The 21,262-nt window shown below is 41.7% G+C and overlaps 1 protein-coding gene across 2 annotated transcripts in view; it reads right to left on the bottom strand.

The window, feature by feature from the left end:
* Positions 1–20,484, bottom strand: part of SLC2A9 (solute carrier family 2 member 9) — a 222,614-nt gene extending 202,130 nt beyond the window's left edge. For both annotated transcript variants that reach the window (XM_048848860.2, XM_075128030.1), the window contains exon 1: positions 20,327–20,484. The gene's annotated coding sequence lies outside the window, so the exon portion shown is untranslated. The remainder of the gene's footprint in view (positions 1–20,326) is intronic.
* Positions 20,485–21,262: the final 778 nt, after the last annotated feature.

Below are 21,262 nucleotides of genomic sequence, written 5' to 3'. Positions count from 1 at the left end.
TACCAGCTTAGGTTAAACACTGCCACCACCAAAGTGTTACACAAAGAACAGGGAAAGTGCCCTCTTGGAAACGTCTTCCCCCCAAAATATCCCCCCAAGCACTATACCCCCTTTCCTGGGAAAGGCTTGATAAAAATCCTCACCAATTTGCATAGGTGAACAGAGACCCAAATCCTTGGATCTTAAGAACAATGAAAAGCAATCAGGTTCTTAAAAGAAGAATTATAATTAAAGAAAAAGTAAAAGAATCACCTCTGTAAAATCAGGATGGTAAATACCTTACAGGGTAATCGATTCAAAACATAGAGATTCCCTCTAGGCAAAACCTTAAGTTACAAAAAGATACAAAAACAGGAATATATGTTCCATTCAGCACAACTTATTTTATCAGCCATTTAAACAAAACAGAATCTAATGCATATCTAACTAGATTGCTTACTGACTTTTTACAGGAGTTCTGACCTGCATTCCTGCTCTCTTCCCAAATAAAGCATCACAGACAGACAAGACCTTTGTTTCTCGTCCCCCATCAGCTTTGAAAGTATCTTGTCTCCTCATTGGTCATTTTGGTCAGGTGCCAGCGAGGTTATCTTAGCTTCTTAACCCTTTACAGGTGAAAGGGCTTTTCCTCTGGCCAGGAGGGATTTAAAGGTGTTTACCCTTCCCTTTATATTTATGACAGCCTCCCAAGCAGAATGCAAACAAGAAAACCAAAAAGGACAACTTATTTAAGAAATACATAGTTAAAGGTTACTTAATTGCTGATCCAGCACCACTGAAATTAGTGCAGGTTTTGCCATTAACATGAATGGAGCCGGATCTGTCTCTTGCTCCACAGACCGCTCAGGAAATTTCTGACTATAAGTCGGATAGTTGGGAAGCTAGTTATCTGAGTTTACACAGTAGTACTTGTGTGCACATGCAAATGTTGCTCTTGCATGTACATCTAGGCTCTTTGGAAATCTGGCCTCAGATTGATAAATCCAGTGTTTAGGGTTCGATCCTGCAAGGCGCTAAGCACTCTGGTCTGGATCCAGCCGAGCATTTAAGCATGTGCTTAGTTTTAAAGGTGCATATTAGTGCCACAGAAGTCAATGGAACTACCTGCTTGCTTACAATTAAACACATGCTTAAATACTTTGCTAGATCAAGGCCAGAGCACTTAGTACCTTGCTGTATTGAGCCCTTAAACCACAGAATTGAGTATCTTTCCTGACAGCAGCCTGGGAAGAAGAAATCCTAAGAAGTGGATGTAAAATCTACTATGTTGAATGCAAAAATATTTAAAATGGTGAGTATAGAAAAATGATAATGGTACCGCATCCACAGGATCCATTTGTCCAGCATGATCTGACCCATCAGATACTTGTATTCATTTCCTCTTCTCCCTGTAACCATCACTGTTTGGAGGAAACAAGTTATGAAAACACCTTGACTATATCCTGCAAGGTTTTTCAGAGAAGCCAGAATAGACTCATGTCTGAACAGTGTTAGTTGGCTCCCTACTAACTCACTACTACAGTTGGCCAAAAATGTCTGTGGAAAACAGAAAAGGGCCCAGTCCTGTAAGGTGTTGATCACCTTCAACTTTCATGTGAGTTGAGATTGCTCCTAGATGCTCAAAAACTTTTTATGTACAGTACATTCATTAGAGCTGATCAGTAAATAAAAACAAATAATTATGAAATATTTTAAAAACAATTATTTGCTGTTTTCCATTGATATTTTGGGCTATCTGTAGTAATGACAGAGAGCCAAATAGCACTGCTCAGTTATGGGTCAAGTCTGGCTGCTGTAAAAGAGCTTGCAGAATGTAGTCAAGGCATTTTCATAGCTTGTTTCCTCTGAACAGTGATGGTTAATAATTTATCCTTCACTACCTTGGCAATTAGTGTGGATTAATCATTTCCCTCTCTATTTACACACAAAAACATGTCATTGCCAGGAAAAATCCTAGCAAGTGCCCCTGTAATTTTCCTACATATTTGGGAACTACCTTGTTCCCAGTATAGATAAAAGATTAATATAACCCCCTCTCTCTAAAGTAGCCTTTACAAACTGCTCTTAGCAGGAGCAGCAAGTGCCATTTGAAGTGAAAGAAGCTTACCATCTGATTTCCACATGCTATTTTATTCACCAGTTACTGAAATGTGGGAATTATTTTAGGGCAGCTAGCAACAGTAGCTGCTCCCCACTCTTCCTTTTTCAAGAAGGCAAAAGACCCCTAGAAGGAATTTTTTTCCCAAATGACTGGTGTCATTTGAGGGAACTCCCACTGATTTTTAACCAGGCAACTGAAATTAGGTGTAAAAACTGTGGGGGGGGGGGCATATTTTCTCCTGTTTCTGAGATCCAGTTGGCACAGAAGAGGGATATAGCTCCCTGATTCTGAGGGCCAGGATGCCCTGGCATAAGTTAGAGCATCTCTTAGGGTGCTCAAATATCTACACTGCAGTTAGACGCCCATGGCTGGCCCGTGCCAACTGACTCAGGCTCACGGGGCTGTTTAATTGCAATCCCACCTCACAGGGTTCTAGAGCTGAGGCATGTCTACACCACAATTAAACAGCCCCTTAGCCTGAGCCAGCTGGAATTGGCCAGCTGTGGGTGTCTAACTGCAGTGTAAACCTACTTTAACTTACTCCCTTTAGAAACTGTATGCCATGGAACTGTATACCAGCTCACAGTTCCCCCTCCACTGTGGGAATTCTCAGCTAGCCAGTTACAGCCAGCATCTGGCTCTTTTGCTGCATGAGTGGTGAAAATGAGCCTATTCAATTCTGATTTTTTTTTAAAGTTTTAAAGATTTTTTTTTTACATCCGGCTGAAGGCTACTGTCACCGGACCAGAGATTACTATGTTGTTTTTCATAGTAATATAAATTACTTAAAGAGTTTATGACTCAATCCCTCACCCTACTAAATCTAAATGTAAAAACACAATAAAGGAGCCAGCACAGCATCGCATGTGAAACCAGAAATCTCTTTATTTTGTCTGAAGTTTCCCTGCCCGTCTGCTTTTGTCTTTCTTTGCGTCACGTTGAATCTGACTTAGGGGCATGATCCTGTAGAGATCCCACACGTAGTTCTTTCTACCAGGAGTCACACTGAAGCAATTCTTGGTAGAAGGGACTACAGCTGGTAATACAAAGTTTTCAGGAGAAGAACCCTAGGAAATGGCTCCCATAAGGTAATGAGTGCACTACCCCAATTCAGCAAAGCACAAGATCTTGGCTGAACTGGGAGCAGTGCATTCAGCACTTTGAGAGTTGAGTCCATTAGATAACAAGCTTCCCAGGGCAGGGACAGTGGCTTTCTTCTCTCCATTCAGCATGATGCTATGGACACAATGTTAAATATTTTTTAAATGGCCGATATAGCCTTAAGTTTGGATAAGAGATCTCTATTATAAAGGACAGATCATAAACATGCAGCAGTTTCTTACAGGATCACAAAGATTGATTTTTCAAATCAATAAACCATTTATATTACATTTCATTGCTTTTAGAAATGTTTATACAGACTTCCTCTCTATTCCATCTCTCTGTTTTCTTATCAAGACTGGATACGTTGCTGGAAGATAGGCTTTAATCAAATGTGTTACTGGGCTCAGAACAAAGATAGCTGAGTGGAATTCTAGGGTATATAAAAACTCAGATTAGTTGATCTAATGGTCCCTGCTGGGTTAAACCTATGGATTTATGAACTATACATAAAAGTACACACATAACATTCACTGTACTAGCAATTTCATGTATCTCTAGCTTGTGCCAGACCTCTGTGCTTTCATTTTATATGGTATAATGGGGAGTAGGTATGTATAATACATGAGTTGATTGCAGAAAATAGTAAGATCTTTCCATGAACATTTTCAGGAATTCTGAATGAAGTGAGAAGTTTTCATGGAATGTTCTGATTCACATACACCCCCTCCCCCCAATAATATTAATTTGGTTTTGTTTTTTGAGAAATGAAAATATTTCATTTTGGGAAGGGGGGGGTGTATGTGTTTTATCCACTCTTTTCTTTCCCTGGGGTGGAAGTGGGTAGGTAGGGGAGAGAAAAAGCCAAAATTGATTTTGATATGACTTAGCAGCCTCTTGCATAAATGGGGAGATTATATATCTAAAGCTGAAGTGAATGTTTTCTATTAAAGGCAAAATAAGAATTCGCACTTCATTGAAAAAAAACTGACACAGATTTGGCCACCTCTAACCTTATAAATGTCTTCATTTCAGTAATTAATTTGTTTAGATACTCCTGCAAAGCTATTTCTGCTACGTTAACATATCCGTATTTCCATCTTCCTCAGTCTTTTTGCACAGGGAAGGGCAGTTGTAGTTTACCTATCCAGGTTTTTATCCAATGTTTATCACCAGAGTAAGCAACCTAGTGCCTTACAAAAATAGTTAATTAAAAAAACAGATGAATGGTCTAATTTAATTTTTTCCCTCTCTACATCTTATGAGGTACTGAAGATTATGGGTCTTTGGTTGCTGTCTTGTTTTTTTTAACCTTAATTTTTAAAATTCTTTCTTCTTCCTCCCCTGGCCAACTAGTCCTCTCCTCTCTTCCTTCTGGTCTTCTCTCCTGGTCCCTCTCCTCTTTTTTGCTTTGGTGTTTTTAGTTGGATCTGCTGAAGTAGTGTGTTTTGCCCTTTGCTCTGAAAGTCATGAGACGGTGGTTATTCTGATTGCTGGCAGCAATGAGGTCCAAAGCCTTGGTCCTTTTACTGAGAAGGTTCGATCTCTCCCACTTTCACAAGCTTTGTTCCTGAGATCGACAGCTTCAGAAATCCCCAGGAATACAGCAACTGTGGAAAACAGTAATGGGGGATACTTTGGTGCAAGTGCAGTCCAGTGGAAGGGCTTGGGCCTCTGACTAAGACTTACAACTTGACCTGCTAATCTATGGGGAGCCACTGTGGAGAGTAGACTGTTGCAGTGATGTTCTTGAAGCTGATGATGTTGAGAATTCGGGCTGTATTCTGAACTAACTGAAGCTTCTAAAAAGGTCTGTGAACTGCTACATAGGCATAGCAAATTGCTGTAACCCAGAACATGAAGGCATAGATCATTGTGGCCAGGTTTTCATTTGATAGAATGGGGCTGCATCCTATAGCCAATTACAGAGGGAAAAGCAGGATGTTTTGGGTTTTGTTTTTTGCAGCTGTAATTATTTGAGCATCCAGCAGCAGTGTAGAATTAAAAAAGGACCCCCAGGAGTCCAGAATAGCAAGGAAGGAAGGAAAGACACCTGGGGCAAATTACATTTTCTGTTATATCTGAGCAACCCAATTGAGTCTCCAGTGTAAGTAACTTAAAAATACCTCGCTCTAATAGAGCTTTTTATCAATAGATCTCCAATTCACAGTCTTTAATATATTTATCTTCCCTACACCTCTCTGGGGAAGGGAAGTCTCATTATTCCCATTTTATAAAAGGGGAACAAAGCACAGAGGCTCAGACTTACCAGAGGTCACACGGGAAGTCTGTGGAGGAGCAGGGAATTTTGAGAGTAGAATTTGGCCCTCTATTATACAGTCATTCTTAGTGGATTTTGATTGAGTGAAAGGAAAGATACAAGACTTCCTTAGATTTCTACAGTACAGGCTAATGAATAAAGTGCATATTTTTGCACCTCAAAGAGTATTAAAGTTAAAATCTGTTAATTATTGTTTTCCCAGAAATGCAGTTAGATTTTTTTTTAAAAAAAGATGTTCCAAATATTTCACACATCTTGTTATCATTTCCTATACTTCTAATTTCCAAATTACTTCCTGGATTTGACCCCTCGGCTTGCGCCCGCCCACTTCCTGGGACCCAATTTGAGTTCCTCATCCATGGCCCCAGCAAGAGATAGGGGAGCAGCAGTATCTTGTAGTTATCTTTCTCTATTCATCAGAAGCAACAGAAGTAGTAAAGAACCACAAACAATTAGCCGAGTGTCAATGTAATTAGCCTGTTCCAGATGAATTCAGCTCTTGAATACTATAGGGATTGGCACTAACTCTCAGAATAGAAAAATAATGTTGCTAGGATGGGCCATTGGATGATATTACCCAACCTTATTGGCCTGAAGTCAATATGTCCCTGCAGCAGTTCTGCCATATTCCACCAGTAAATTTTTGCTGGCAGGATTGGCTCAAGCAAATCTGAAGGGTTATATAAAACCATTCAATTAAGCTCAGAGCTGCAAGGCTCAAAATGTAGTAGGTGAGCTTTTTTCTGTGACATACCATACAATCCAGACTAGTGAGTAGCTGTGTCACCCCCACCCTGTAACCTAGGATGCCCTTTATAATGCTTTGCTGCTGCAGTTTTCAACCTGGACTACTCACAAACAGCCTCCAGCATGTAAGTCACTCCCAGCTCTGTGTCTGCTGTAGTTAGCCAGACACACCTTGGCTCTTACCAGCCTTTGTCTCTTCTGGTGAAGTGAATATGATAGGCAAGGAGAGAGAGATGGGTGCCTTGGGGTCGTTGTCCCTCCTTTTTATATTTTCAGTTCTCCTCCTGAAAAACATTTCCATCTGGGAAGCAGCAGCCAAAGAGCCTGCTGGTTTTTTCACCTGTTTGAACTTCTTTTGCCTACCCCTCCTGATTGCTGACTCTGTTTAATGCTTAAATGCAAACTAAGCAGAGCACATGTTCCTTTGTTTAGGACAGATATATGTGCCAGCTTCTGTTTGGGTAGAGTTGTGGGGTTTGGAACATGTGTTAACACCCCCATAGAGAGGAATCTTATAACTTCACACTGTATTTTTTATATTTTATGCAAGATGGTTCATGTAAGGTGTCACGGGAAAGATAATTTACTGAATGTGATTATACACTTTGTATGCATGTATCATTTCTGTATATAAAGTTAGGAATATTGACTATGTAACAATTACATCTGTGTGTATACTTGGGAAATGCCCACCAGACATTAAGCAATCAGCCTTAATGGGCCATTAGAAAAAGACAATGAGTCTTCAAAGATGTGGATCTCCCATCTGCCTGGAGTTCCTTTGGACAGTTTGGACAGTATACCTCAGAAGGAGAGGACTATAGTGACCTGGTTGGAGGGCCAAGTCATGAACAGGAAGCTGCAGCTCCTGGAGTGAGAGGGGCCACAGGGTGAGAGAAGATGATGGGCGGAGAGACTGCCAGAGAAGGGTGCAGCACCCAGAAGTGACCAGAGTGACTAGGAGGATGTGCCACTTGTGGTGAGTGCACCCCGGGACTTTGTCTTTTTACAGATTGGCCCTATATTTGCCCTCTGCTAGTCCTCTGGAATCTCTCCTGTCTTCCATGAGTTTTTGAAGATAATTGCTAATGGTTCAGTCAGTTCCTTGACTAGGTGAGGATGTGTTCAGCCATGCCTTACACTAGAGGTACCAACTGTTATTTTCATGGAGGAATGAGGTTGGGTTTAGCGTCACCAATTATGTGTAGCTAATATGAATTCTGGTGAACTACTTACTGCCTGCATTATAGCATCTAATTAGCCACACAACTGCTGCTGGGACCCATCTAATTCCAGTTTTCAGTAAGAAACAGGAAGTAAGATTGCATAGTGCCTTAAGTGCGGCAACTTCTAACTTCCTGATGACACTTTATTCTTCATAGCACAACCCATTTCCAAAACACAGGTGAGTCGGTGGCTTCCTTTGTAAGTCCATATTCAACACCAATTACTGCACAGTAGTATTTAACCTAGTAGCTTATATGTAGAACAGGAAATAACTGTGGTTTCCATTAGCAAATGCTGATCTTTTGAATGGAGAGCCCTGTGCCTCATTCAAGAGTGACTCAGTGAAACAACTGCTTGTAAAAGTTATTAGCCTCCTGTCTATAATTAGCCAGTTGACTAAAGTTTACTTTTCTTAATATCTTTCAGACAGTCTAATTAGTCTTACAAAATATTCTGAAGTCTCTTAAGCACTATCAATACAGTGTTAATGACAAGGAAAAACACTCAGACCTCAATCTTGCAGTAGCTCCATGTAGATTCCTGCTGATTGCAATGGGATTCCCCAGAGAACTACCTGCAAAGGGCCAGTTGCACAATAAGGGCCTTATCTGACACTTTTGTTCTATAGATCTCAAAGCGCTTTCGAAAGGGGAGTTCTCAATAATATCCCTATTTTACTGATGGGGAAACTGAGGTTCAGAGACATGTTCAAGGCCATACAGTAAGTCCATGGCAATACCAAGAACAGAGCCCAAGTCTCCCAGCTTAGTCTGGTGCCCCATATATGCTTCCGAAACAACAAGTTTAGAAGGTAGATAAATAATTCACTAGATTAATATGTTTGCCCGTTTTCTGCTCTGCAAACCCAAGTTCAGGTGGTGGTTCAGGTCCTAAATAAATCTGACAGTGCCATCCTAACTCCCATTTACTAACTAAGCAGGCAGGTATTGTAAGGAATGAGATAGCTGCTTTGCCACACTAGCCACTGCAAAGGGAACTGAATTTTCCGGGACTCACTCTGCTGGGGGTACTACTGCGAGACAAATGTATTGACAACTCTGATGATAGCTTTACATGATTCTTACCCTTTTGAACAGAGGCTAGCTGACACTTAATTTCTGTCCATGTAAATCCCAGATGTGATTGTGCAACAGGACGCTTCTTCATTTTTAGCCAAAAACAACATGAAAGAGGAATGTCAAAAAGGAGAAGTAAATTCCCTTGAAATCAAGGAATGAGTAGATAATATGTTCACACATGGGTGTGATGAATAGAAAGTTTATCTTTGAACAATGCCAAGAGGCAGAAATCACTGAGTGTAACAGGAGTCCGAAACATAGCCCATTTCCCACTTGTAGTTCTTAAAACCCCACTTTTCCCAGCAGGCACCGACATCAGCATCTTTCATGCCCCTAAGTCCTATCACAACCTGGGTCCAGCTCTCCAGTGTAGAGACATCAGCTTCTCCCCTTCACTGCTCCCCTGCCTTCAGCCCTCTCCAGCCCTATGCACGAGCTCTCCAGCTTAGAGCCAGCACACACCTCCCTCTGCTGTTCCCTGGCCTTCAGCTCTCTGGCCCTGGCCCTCTGACTTGGGGATGGCAGCCAGCAAACTCTTCTTGCTGCTGTCAGACTTCAGCCTTCTCTCAGGAACCACTGTCAATCTCCTGGCTCTGGCAGCTCTCACCTCATACGTTTTCCCCAACTCATGAAGTCTCTCCTGCACTGAGTCCCACCTCCTCTAGGGCCCAGGTGCCCTCTTTTAAGCCCAATTCTTTGGCCAGATGAGTCACAGGTGCACTGGTCCTACTGCTCTTTAAATGTCAGTGTCACCCTGACACGACCACATCCTGAAGCTGTAAAGGACATGATCATGAGATGGAGATGATCATTACCTAAAAAGATCATGTTCACCATTTCAGGGCCAACCCACCAAGATGAAATGGCTCCATAAAGCTAGTTACTATTTGTATTAGAGTAGCACCTAGAGACCTCAGTCAGGGATCAGGGCCCCATTGTAGCGTCACTTGTATTTAGTTTCCATTACATTCACACCTAGATGCTTAGCATATTGTTAAAAAGTCTATATTCAAAGATGTCCCAGGTTTGGTTTGCAGTGGGGGCTTGGTCCATGACTGGGGCTTTGAGGCAGCCTGCTACTACAAATATTAAACAACAAGAGGAACATAGAAGAGGGTGTTCAGTGCAAGCAGCAGTGCAGGACACCTCGCCAGTACACAAGAGTGCCTCTTGTACAGCTGTTTGGTGCTTATTTTGCAGTCACCAGCTATGGCATTCTAGGGTTCTGTCCAGACCAGTGAGAGACTCTCTGCAAACTCGGGTGCCTGACAATGCTTGGCTGCTCTAGCTCACACCTGGGCTACTCACAAACAGCCTTCTAGCATGCAGGTAACACCAGGAGGGTCCATGTATAACTGTTGCCTGCCAGTCACACATCAGTCACTCTGGCTTCCACCACCTTGGTTACCACTTGCAGGGTGACCCAACACACTTCCAGTCCCACATTTTCCCTCAAAACATGCATCCTGCACTGTCCAGTCCTCTTCTGGATGGTCCAGATATGTTAGACCTGTTGCCCCTTTAAGGGGATCAATATACAACACTCTGCTACTTTTAAATAGAGTTACCCAAACAATTGACAACCCTGGACTAGTTTTAATTAAAGAATAAAATAATTTTGTTTAATGGCTTCTACTTGTACTCACTTAAAATCTCTTTGTAGTTAGTTGTAAATGGTTACAAGAGGAAAAAGATAAAATGCTTCATAAATTTAATAAACTAGATTTGGTTCAAGGTGAAATTCTTACCAACAGTTCCCAGCTACATTGCTGACCAAGTTTCAGGTCAGGATTTGTTTCCAATGTCCAAAGGCTGTTCGTTTTTGTTGTTTTTGTCTTAAGTAAAGGAAAAAGAGATGGGTCGGGGAAAGAACTTGGGGTGTTCTTGCCCTTCCCTTTTATAGTTCAGTCACCCTTTGAAATGCATTTTCCATAGGGTTACTGCAGTACATAGTAAAGGCGGTGACATGGTGTCTGGTGGTGAAAGAGGTTACATGCTGTTTCTTCTCATGTCTGTTTGCTGAAATGCAGATTTTCCTTCTCTGTCTTCGCCCTCTTGCTATCTGAGCAGGGCCGTCCCTAGCTATTTTGGTGCCCTATGCAGCCCCACTGCGGAGGGGCTGTGTGGGGCCCCAGGCCTCCGGGAGCGGGGGTGCTGTGTGGGGCCCCGTCCCAGGCCTCCATGGGTGGGGGGCTGGCCACTTCCTGCAGGAAGTGGAGTGACCCAGCCCCAGCCTGCTCCCCTCCCCTGGCTCCCAGCTGCGTCACTGGCAAGTGCTGGGGGGCGGTTCCCCCCTCCCCCCAAGCCTGAGAGCCAGGGGAGCAGAGCAGCCTGGGGCTGGGTCTCTCCACTTCCCTCAGGAAGTGTCCAGCCCCCCCTGTTCCCAACAGAGGCCTGGGGCCAGCCCAGAGTCCTGAGGCCCCACACAGCACCCCCACGGAGGCCTGGGGCCAGCTCCCCTTTCTCCTGCCTGCGGAGGCCTGGAGCCCCAGGCTGCTCTGCTCTGCTGGCTGCCAGGCTTGGGGGGAGGGGGGAACTATCCCCCAGCACTTGCCGGTGGCGCGGCTGGGAGCCAGGAAGCGAAGCAGGCTGGGGCCAGGTTGCTCCACTTATCACGCAGTGAGTGCAAGGTTGGGCCTGTGTGCAATCTTCAGGGGAGTGAGGGCGGGGCTGGGGCAGGGAAGGGGCAGGGCAGAGCAGGGGCGGGGGCCTGGGGAAGAGCGGGAGCAGGGGCCAGAGCAGTATGCAAAATTTCCTGGTGCCCTGCGCAGCTGCGTGCTTTGCGTATTGGTAAGGACGGCCCTGTGTCTGAGGACCCTGTTTACAATTTACATGTAAATTGAAATGTACAGCCACAGTCCTTTGTTTAGGATAGACCTGTTCAACAACTTTTCCCTAGGGAGGGCTTGTGATTTTTTTTTGGGGGGGGGGGGGGGACATGTGCTAATACCATACGGGGACATTTAATAACTTTACACATAACGTTGCTACATACATCTTGATATTGACCAGCAAGTTGTTTTTCAAATGATACCTCACAAGGAATATTTTGTACAAAGATTATTACAATGATGCCTAGTGTGACTACAAGGGTGCATTTGGTCCCACCAAAACGTGAAGATTTTTGCTGGAGACCGGTTTCCTAATAAGCCACCTGCCCTTCCCCACTCAGCTGCCAGACAGTTTCAGGTGTGCATTCTTATTTAAGACTATAAAAGCAGAAACTTTTTTTTACAGACCTTCTAGATCCACATAAGACCCTCTGACAGCCCCAGATCCCCCATTTATTTGAAAAACCATCCTTTGGAAGTTGGCTGTTTGGGAGGGGAAGGAATATCTTACTTTCTCTTCTCCCCTACCACCACACAAACTGCCTCCCATCTCCTCTTTGTCCAGATAACCAAGTATTCCCAGTTGCCTACTATGTTGGCTGCATCTTAGCTTTAATGGGAGCCTCTGGCTGAGCATAGGTGGGGGTAGGGGAATGAGGACTAACAATACATCTGACTGATAAGACCAGGGGCGGGGGGGGGGGAATCATTTGGCATCCAAAGCAAATCTTCAGCCTTGGAAAACTTGTGAACAATGTTTATGTTTGTCTGCTTGAAAGAATTAGTCTCAGCAAAGGTGCTAAGGATGGAAGAGGTATGGAGAGCACTGCTTGACCCCCTAACGTTGGAGAGGAGAGGAAGCTGACTCTGCTGGGGAGAATGACCACTCTAGAGACTGACATTCTTTCTATCTGGCATTTACAAGCCACATATGTCACACAAACCTAGCCAAATTGTTTAAGGGGAAAAAATCTGTTTCTCCCAATGTTAAAGGCCTTTGAGAATATCTACATCGCGGTAGAGTGTACAGTCAAAATGACATGCTTTCTAAAGAGTTGTATGGCACTGTCAAGGTTCCTTCCCCACTGTGAACTCTAGGGTACAGATGTGGGGACCTGCATGAACACCTCCTAAGCTTATTTTTACCAGCTTAGGTTAAAACTTCCCCAAGGTACAAACTATTTTACCTTTTGTCCTTGTACTTTATCGCTGCCACCACCAAACGTCTAACAGATATATAACCGGGAAAGAGCCCGTTTGGGAACATCTTTCCCTCCAAAAATCCTCCCAAATCTTACACCCCTTTCCTGGGGAAGGTTTGATAAAAATCTTCACCAATTTGCATAGGTAAACACATACCCAAACCCTTGGATCTTAAGAACAATGAAAAAGCAATCCAGATTCTTAAAAGAAAAATTTTAATAGAAGAAAAAGTAAAAAAGAATCACCTCTGTAAAATCAGGATGGTAAATACCTTACAGGGTAATTAGATTCAAAACATAGAGAATCCCTCTAGGCAAAACCTTAAGTTACAAAAAGACACAAAAACAGGAATATACATTCCATTCAGCACAGCTTATTTTCTCAGCCATTTAAAGAAAACAGAATCTAACGCATCTCTAGCTAGATTACTTACTAAGTTCTAAGACTCCATTCCTGTTCTGTCCCCGGCAAAAGCATCACACAGACAGAAAGAGAGCCTTTGTTTCTCCCCCCACCTCCAGCTTTTGAAAGTATCTTGTCTCCTCATTGGTCATTTTGGTCAGGTGCCAGCAAGGTTATCCTAGCTTCTTAACCCTTTGCAGGTGAAAGGGTTTTTCCTCTGACCAGGAGGGATTTTAAAGGTGTTTACTCTTCCCTTTATATTTATGACAGACACCTTTGAGATAGGTTTCAGAGTAACAGCTGTGTTAGTCTGTATTCGCAAAAAGAAAAGGAGTACTTGTGGCACCTTAGAGACTAACCAATTTATTTGAGCATGAGCTTTCGTAGTCCCATAAAACTCTTTGATGCACCCTACAAAATGTTAATGCTTGTCTTTATGCAGAGGCGACACAGGTGGATAGTGAGGGGACACAATTGAAAGGTTCTGTGGGGGCACATGACTACCCCACGCCTTCCACCTCCTGAAACCTGATATGTGTGTAGACAACATACACTAGCAACTTCCTCCTGCTTTCCGTCCTGTGGCTCCCTAGCCTGTTGCAGAGCTTGCAGGCATCCCTCCTGCCTGAACTATCATCAATGAATTTAGCAAGCGTTCAAAGCAAGACCCATGAGAGGGGACAATACAGTTGGGATGCCTAGTCCCCCATGTGCCACCAGGTTGGGATGGAGCTTGGGGCTGGATTGTCTCAGTTAACAAGAAGTTGGAGAATTATCAGTCACTTTTTGTTGAGGGGGGGATATGAGACCCCCAAATTTCCTTCTCCTTGATAGGCACACTGGAGGCTGCTGCTGTTTCAATGCATCCCCAGCACAGGTGTAAAATATAACCAGAATATCTGCATTTAATTCTGTGCCCACTCACGCAATTGACCATAATATCTGATTTATTTAAAGCCTGAAAATCTGCAGTGATTTAGTAGTATAAGTTAATAAGCCAAAACGATGAAACCACTGATATACTATAATGGAAGTATAATGATATATTACAATGGATTAAAATCAGCAAAATTTTGACGTTCTTTAACATGTAACTGACACAATGCAGCCATTATGACAGGATTTGTCTGTTAAAAGGCATCTCTATTCTAGCTATATGACAAACTGCACCAGTCTCTTTATCTTGTTACAAGCTTTATTGGAGACTTCACCCATTGCACATGACCATAACTTGATTATATCTAATTGTAAATCTCATGTCACTATAAAGAATGCAACTTTAATTCATTTTTCACTTAGTTCAAGGGAAGGGGCAGAGAACTAGTTGTACCTGAGAGCACTAAGATGCCAGCATCTTGAAAGAAAAGGCAAAACAATCTCTAGGGTTTGGGTGGGAAACAGATTAACTGAGTAGCCTCTAATCTGGAGAGATAATGGACTCAAAGTCTCATAGTCTCTCTTAATCAGTCCTGATTGTCCATATCATGAAAGTATTGCATACTTTGAAATAGCAAGTAATTGGTTAAAGATAGACCTCAGACTCATGAATTATAATGATTGAGGCATGTTGGCCACTGTCTGATTGAAGGCAATGCTAATAGAGCCTAAATCTGCATTGGTCTAAGTGCCCTCATCTTCCACTGGCTTCAGTGAAAGTTGAGGATGCTCAGCATATCAGGAGATGTTCAAGGACATGCAGGAATCAGCTTTAAGGCTCTGATTTAATAAAGAACTTAAGTATATGCTTAACATTTGCACATGCTTAAGTCAAATGTTAAGCATTTGTTTAAATGCTTGGCTGATTCAGGGCCTTAGTCTTAAGAAGAAAATTCACACAGAAATACTTCAGTTAGTTTAAAAAAAAAACAAGATTACATCATAAAGCTGGTGAAAGTATCATACAACAATAGGCTGAAGGTCAATTACAGTAACTTGGGTAAATTCCGGGGGTTATTGGGAAATTTAGATTGTACAGTAGAACCTCAGAGTTATGAACACCTCAGGAAGGGAGGTTGTTCGTAACCCTGAAATGTTCATAACTCTGAACAGAACATTATGGTTCTTTCAAAAGTTTACAGCTGAACACTGACTTAATACAGCTTTCTAACTTTACTGTGCAGAAGAAAAATGCTGCTTTTAATAATCTTAATTTAAATGAAACAAACACAGAAACAGTTTCCTTACCTTATCAGTTTTTTAAACTTTCCCTTTATTTTTCTTAGTAGTTTACATTTAACACAGTACTGTTTTCTTTGTTGGTTGTTTTTTTGTTTTGTTTTGTTTTTTTGTCTGCTGCTGTCTGGTTGCCTACTCCCAGTTCCAAATAAGGTGTGTGGTTGACCAGTCAGTTTATAACTCTGGTGTTCGTAACGCTGAGGTTCTACTGTACAGTGTTATCCCAGTATACATAGGAACATATAACACAATTTCTGCTTCAAAATTTAATAATGAAAACACAGAACATATCTCTGCTGCTGATGGATGGTGGTTGAAGCCATAAGATTTGGCATATCCCAGCTACAGATAAACTGATATTAAGCCTACAAAACAAATATAAATACTATGTGCTGACCTGTACAGGTTTTTATACTTCTCCCATCAATAGAATATCTGAACACCTTCCAGTAGAGCATATGGGGATTTGACTAATATGTCACATGTGTGGTTCATTTTTTCTCATCCTCTCCCCAGTTAAAAATAGTGTGTGCACAGTAGTGTTTTGGTTTTTTTGGTTGTCTGACGACAATGATCTTTTCTTTCTCAGCAAAGGCAAGGTCAAAGAACTATGCCTTGCACATGGAGTGCAAGGTGTTGAGGTTGCAGTAGAACGGATCAGCAAATGGTTTTCGTTGTCCCATGAAAGCTTTCACAATTTGTAAGTCCCCACCCCGCATTCTGCATCAGCGCTCCTCAATTCAGAGTAGGGTGTCGAACCTGGGCCTCCCACATCAGAGGCTACTGGCTCTTGTGGTAGGCCTCTTTCACTCTCAGATGGTGCTGTTTCTCTTTGTATAAAGGATTAAGTATTTATCGGAGCAGGGATATACGATCAAATTTATTTCCTAGCTCTCTTTTGTTTGTGTGTGGGATATAAAATAAAGTGGTGAACAGAACACATAAGGAAGAAAATTACAGCTTCTTGAGGCTGCACACAGCCCAGATCAGGGATTAGAGTATTAGAACTCAAAGAACACTCCATAAACACACAAGCTGATATCTTTCTTACATGACTACATTAAGGAAAGATCACAACTATATTTCCTTAGTCTTCAGATCTGTCCTCTCTCCCACATCTGATGCATATTATCTCATAAAAAGGTTTATTTGTGAAAAGTGTTTTGAAATACAGATAATTAAACAGATGAAACATTTAATGAGGCATTTGTCCCACAAGCACTGATGCAAGGCTTTTCCATTTGCAGTGTGAAATCTGTTTCAACAAGTTTTATGTCTGAATACAGAACTGATACCAGTCCTCTTCCACGTGCTGCCAAACATTCTGAACTTCTGGCAAGATCATAACACGTGTAATAATGTCCTCTTCATTTGCACAAGAGTTCCAGTAAGAGTCACAATTAACAGTCCTTTTTAAAACAGTTTGGAGTTAAAAAGATTGGAATAACTTCAAATGATAGAAATTGAATCCTTGGGGGGCTTATTTATTTATTTATCTTTTTTAGCAGAGCACTGAAAAGTCAACAGTATCCTCTCTTAATTTACCATTCTCAGTTTGTTCCTGAAAATATTTTCTCCACTCCTCTTAAGGTCATTTAATAAGGCCTAGCTGTGCTGACTATACTTTTAACTATAGAGACCACAAAAAGAACCTTTCTTATCTTGGATATTAAGAAAACAACTAATAATGGTAAAATGCTATTTTACCCATAGACATTGTTTTTCTCACTGGCAGATTACTCCCTCTGTCTGCATGGTGCAGTTGGATATAGTCTTGCAATTTTATAAGATGTTTTGAAAACTCCCTGGTTAAACAGATCTCCAGTATTTTTGATTCCTACTGATTATCATTATGACCAAATAGAACAACATCTTCCCAGTCTAAATTTGGTACTAGCCAAAAACCACATAGTTACACCCTAATGTAACTCCAGGATTAGTGAAAGGGCACTGTGCCAGGGAAAAGGAAAGGATTTTTGCCATTAAAGTAGGGCAGATCACCAACGGTGTCTTGGTGGAATTATTCTACCTCACCCTATGGGCAAAGACGTTTTTTCCTTGAGTTGCTCTCCCAACGTGATTTTCCTAACCCGTATGATAGTTCCCAACTAGTCTGAGGTGGGAACCAGCAACGGAGAGGTGAGTTACATCAGATGGTTAGTAGGGAGGTAAGTCTGGTAGCAGAAGTAAGAAGTATGTACCAGATGCTGGAAATCACCTAAGGCTGAGGAAGATGACATACAGCTCCCATCTCATGTGTGGGATTGTTTTCAGAATAACAGAGGGAAGAGAAACTGACACTGGGAAGAACAATACTAATACTACTAATATTTTCAGTGATTTAACATTGAACTGGTTGGAATATTTTTGCCAAAATATGCTGTTTGATCAAAGACAAAACATTTTGTGAAGACGTATTTCTTTCCACTAAACTTTTGTTAGGAACGTTTTTGGGTCTGGGACAGAGGAAAAAACAAAATAGCTAGATGATTAGGGTATTGGCCTGGGGTGTGGGTCTCATCCCAGTACTGTAACCCTCAGACTATGGAGTGACACACACACCACCCCACTCTCCTTCCCTGACACAATTCAAATATTTTTTTAAAGTGTTCAAAGGGTTTTGCTTTTGTGCCAGTGCAACTTCTCAAACCTCAGAAGTTGCCATGAGATGGAATTCTCATCCCGTGGTCAGTTCTAGTTTAATGGTTTTTAAAAATAGTGTGCTCTTTTTCTACTTGCATTACTATAATAAAAGCAACTTTTAAAATTCTAAGGTGTTATTGAATACATTTTTGCATAGAGAAACAGTGAAATGTTAACCACAACAGCTAAATACAATAGGCAACTCCACATTGGCTCTATATTGGAGGACCTCTGGTAGTTTCTAATAGGTGAGACTGGTAGGGCTATAAAAAGTTTCACAGTACTTACTGTTATAAGGCCCTGTTAACTTTGCCAAACTCTGGTCACTGGGGCTAAAATTTTTGGTGGTGTCTGCCTTAGACTGTTGAATTTCACCCTAAACAGCTCAGCCATGTCTGAGAATGAGGCTAAAGAATTACTAGTGTTGATCAGATTGCACACGTGCTATTCCAACAAAGCAACTGAACGTGCTCCAGCCCAGGACTAAAGGGGGCATAGCAGGACTTCACCTGTAATAGTTGCTGGGCCAGGTTGGGACTGGGGCACTGGAACTTAGAGCAGGGTGCTTGTCTTTCCTGTGCTCTCAATGACCCTCCCCACCATCCTCCTCCCCCCACCCCCACAGCACCCAGGCAGCATGGAGGGGCAAGCTGTCTGATTCAAATGCAAGGATGACAAAATCTGAACCCAGGAGGAGAAAAGGAGTATACTGGGACAAACAGTCTGGTGAGACTGAAACTGGAGGGTGCAGTGGAGAGAAACTGAATGAGACTGGTTGGGCAAGAATACTAGAACTTAGAGTCAGGGGAAAATAGGACTGTTTGTGCAAGAAGACTGGGACACAAAGCTGTGGGTGGTTGTGGGAGACTGGGAGCCAGTTGACTGGGGAAGGGGCAGGAAGTACACTGAAATTGGATGGAGAGTTGGAAGCTCTGTCTACTAAACCACACTCCCCTCCAGAGCCTGCAATGGAACCTAAGATTCTTGAGTCTTGCCATTCCTCTGCTGTCAGCAAATATCTATGAACCCTACTGGCAAAGTGTTTCATTCACATCTAGTTCTGGTCCACAATGAAGATGCTACTGCTATTTATTATTCTATTAACTCAAGTGGCAGAGGTTCCCTAACTTTTGATTGCTCTACTGTGCAATCTTAATGTTCTTTTAATTTAGCGATTTTGTGTTTTATATATTCGGTGGAAATGCCCCTGAAGTAACGTTGGAATTAAACTGCTATGTAATGTTCTGAAATAAAAGGGCAACAAGTCAAACTGTCTCCAAGTAACCACCTGGGAATCCAATGAAAACGAAACTAGAAACGTACTTGATTCCACAGCCAGCGTACTTGATTCCACATCTAATTGTGGCAGTTAGCATTACCATAGACAAATAGTAAAGCCCTAAGATACCACCTCTAGAAAGAAGGATTGCTAAACCCCAGGAAGTCCACACTTTGAAAACAGAAGTTATATCTCTAGAAGAAACTCTTATTCTAGACAGATGAATGCCATAGATTATTTAAAAGAAATGATTTATGGAAGTCCAGCTTACTTTGCATCATTTAAGCTATTTGTTTTTATGCACTATAGAGAGGCTGTAGTGGTTATAGTTTATTTGTCTTCCTTTCTATTTAAAGATTCAGAAGAATCCTCGATATGTTTGTAAAGAAGTGAGACTTTAATTTTTACATGAAATCTTAATGTAGGGCCTAAACTATTTGATGCATTCCCTTTAAAACCAGCTGAAGTTTACATTGATACTTCTCCTGATTTTTCTTTCCCAAAACATTTTAATCCACAGTTGACTGAGCCATCGGTAGCACTCATGTCAGCAGAGAATCAGATCTTACAGGGATTAGTTCTGGGATCTCCTTTATTATTGCATGCTATGTATCCCTCCAACAAACCAGATGACTTCTACTTTATTTGCTTGTCTTCCAGCTTAGTGGGAAGAAATTCATGCAGCAAGCAACTACTTAGCCTGTACCACAGAATTAATCTTCAGAAGTCTGACATGGATTTAGAGTGAGATCTAGTGCCCGTTAAAGCACTGGATCTGAGCCTTTGTCTACAGCAGGTGAAGAGACATCCAGGCACCATCAGTTTTTGCCACCTGGTAGCACATATCTTAAGGGCTTTTAATACCCTTGAATGCCCATAGAAACCATCTTATCCTTCCCATCCTCCCTTTACAGCTTAACTTAATTTATTAGTCAATACACAATGACACTATAAAGACACACAGAAACTTGGGCTTGGAAGGAAGGTTCAGCTCATTTTCCACCCTGGATGGGTTTTTTTTCCCTTCTAAACAAGGAGCACATGGCTATTATATAAAAATATTCTATTTTCAGACACAATTAGAAAGAGAGCATGTGATTTCTCTTTGAGAGATGACATTAATTTGTCCCTATGTCCATGGAAGAAAGAATTTGTTGACTCTTCACAGATCACACTGATAACAGAACATTTACTTTAGGAGGTAAATATAGAACAGACAACTCTCTGGATCATAGTATTTCTTTAAACAAAACAAACCTTTTTTAGATTGATGAGTAGAGAGGCAGCTGCAGGGTTCGAGTTGAATCCTCTGGCACATAAGGGGAGAAATGAGAAAGTGGGGAGTCTCTTCCTGTCTTCTCACGCCCAACCAAGCAGCAGAACAGAAAACATTCAAGACAGCATTAGGAAAGACTCAAACTGCAAACTAAATTCCAATCAGTATATTACCTATGGACAAGGAGGTGTGTCCAGTGAGCCAGCTAACTATAATCACTAAGTAGGGCGTCCCTCTGCTCCTGCCTACAGGCTAAATGTGCAGCACAGCACATACGTCAACCCACCAAGAGGAGTCTTACCCTGGCTACTGCCTTCACACTCGTTCACGGGGCAGAGCAGGATGTAGCCCTAAGTCTTTAGAACATGAGCAGAAATAGAATGTGAATGAACAGAGCCATTTGTCATTTCGCAGAGATACTTCATTAAATATTTGGAAGCTGAAAATAAAATCAATCGGCAGGAAAGGGGTTGAAAAGAACTCAAAAACTCCATAAGCAATATTATTTAACTACTCCCCTTCTAAATAAAAATAAACGGTGTTACAAACCACTGCTACAATTACTGCATGAGAAAGTGTAGGGGCAGAACGATTACTGGAACTGAATAGGATAAGAGGAAAAAAGTCTGTTTATTTTATTACATTGACAATACCGGCCTGGTCAGATTTCCCTGTTTGTGGGTCTGCCTCACAGCAAGAAAGAAATCAAACTATACAACCGCAAAAAATTGGCTGGAGGACTCAGGGTAGATGTAGTAGATGATACTAACTTCAATTCATATTTAAATGAACAAGATTTTAAACTCTCAGTAATCTCACATTAGAAAAAAGTCCCATTTAATTTTTATATTCTAAGATTTTTTTTAATTTCTGATTGTTCCTACCTTATAAGGACAAGAGCAGAATAAGTCTTCAAG

The sequence above is a fragment of the Caretta caretta genome, chromosome 4 (genome assembly GCF_965140235.1).
Source record: "Caretta caretta isolate rCarCar2 chromosome 4, rCarCar1.hap1, whole genome shotgun sequence".
Classification (NCBI taxonomy): Eukaryota; Metazoa; Chordata; order Testudines; family Cheloniidae; genus Caretta; species Caretta caretta.
Note: the sequence above shows the minus strand (reverse complement) of the source record. Positions and strands in the feature narration are given on the sequence as shown.